The sequence below is a fragment of the Dromiciops gliroides genome, chromosome 1, assembly GCF_019393635.1.
Source record: "Dromiciops gliroides isolate mDroGli1 chromosome 1, mDroGli1.pri, whole genome shotgun sequence".
In the NCBI taxonomy this organism is placed as follows: Eukaryota; Metazoa; Chordata; class Mammalia; order Microbiotheria; family Microbiotheriidae; genus Dromiciops; species Dromiciops gliroides.
Window position 1 is genome coordinate 68613430 of NC_057861.1, and position 1565 is coordinate 68614994.

A 1565-nucleotide genomic window follows, 5' to 3' on the forward strand; every position below is an offset into this window, starting at 1 on the left:
GAAACTAAGGTAAATAGGGATTAAGTGACTTGCCCAGGATGAGTGTCAAAAGCTGAATTTGAACTCAGATCTTCCTGTCTCCAGTCCAGGTACTCTATTCGTTGTACCACCCATGTGCCCCTCTTCATTAGCATAGCTAGCATAATTTGCTCTAGATCGAAGAAAACAATTCCTTCTTTATAAGTAAAATGGACCCCGTTGAGTGCTTTACAAAGAATCCTTTCCATGGGACAAACTTAATCAAATCAAATTTAGATTCAGAGTTACAAATACTACCATACAGGCTCTCAATATACCAAAGGGTCATTTACCGCCAGTGCTTTGTAACCTCTGTTACAAAGTAATGAAAATCATGAAGGCATATTCCCTATAGTTTTGTAAAGTATGAATGTATCCTTCTATTGTTCCTTCAAGGACAGAATTTTAGTATGTTCTACTCAATTCTGTGCTTCAAATTCATTTCTATATGCTTTCTTTGATAAATGTTGTAACTGAATAGAATCCTGCCAATTTAAAATATGTTATGCCCCTGCAAAAATAACATATATATATATTATATATATATATATATATATATTATATATATCTATATATATATATTTTTTTCTTTTTTTAACTTTGCAGACACCGCCAACTGGGAGTCCTTGTCTTGGTTCCTCCTGCCAGATGCTGATCCCCACCACCTCTGCCTCCACCAATCGCCCCTGGCTCAGGCATCTGTGACCATTGGTCAGTCCCATCGTGTATTTCGACATCACCGTCAATAACGAGCCCCTGGGCCAGGTTACTTTTGAGCTCTTTGCAGACAAGTTTCCAAAGACGGCAGAAAACTTCTGTGCTCTGAGCACTGGAGAGAAGGGATTTGGTTGCAAGGGATCCTGCTTTCATAGAATCATTCCTGGGTTCATGTGCAGGGTGGTGACTTCACACGCCATAATGGCACTGCTGGCAGGGTCCATCTATGGGGAGAAATTAGCTGAAGAGAACTTCATCCTGAAGCGTGCTGCCCTGACATCTGTCCATGGCAAATGCCTGGACCCACACAAACACATGGCTCCCAGCTTTTCATCTGCACTGCTGAGACTGACTGGTTAGATGGCAAGCATGTCTTTGGCCAAGTGAAAGAAGGCGTGACTATTATGGAGGCCACGGAGCATTTCGGTTCTCGAGATGGCAAGACCAGCAAGAAGATCACCATTGCAACTGTGGACAACTCTCATAAGTTTTTTTGTTTTGCTTTTTGTCTTGTCATCAAAATCATTCCTCTGTAGCTGGAGAGAGCACCCCTGAACCCATCTACTCTATACCTCATAATCCTTGTGCTCTCACTTGCTGCAATTCTCTTTGGATTTCATTTCCTTTTTCCTTCCAACAAGTTAAACAGAGTTAAGTTTATGATTATGAAATAAAAACTCTAAACTACAAAATCATCATGTTATGATTCTAGCTGTTTATCTATATCATCAAGAATGTCTAAATAGCTGAAATAAAAACTCAGAGATCATGAGAAATATTGAAACTAGTCGTATCAAGCATGTCTCCCAAATAGTGTTTACAACTTTAGA

At 39.7% G+C, this 1565-nt stretch overlaps 1 pseudogene; it reads left to right on the forward strand.

Annotated features, from left to right (window-relative positions):
* The first annotated feature begins 726 nt into the window (after window positions 1–726).
* Window positions 727–1222, forward strand: LOC122745446 (annotated as a pseudogene).
* Window positions 1223–1565: the final 343 nt, after the last annotated feature.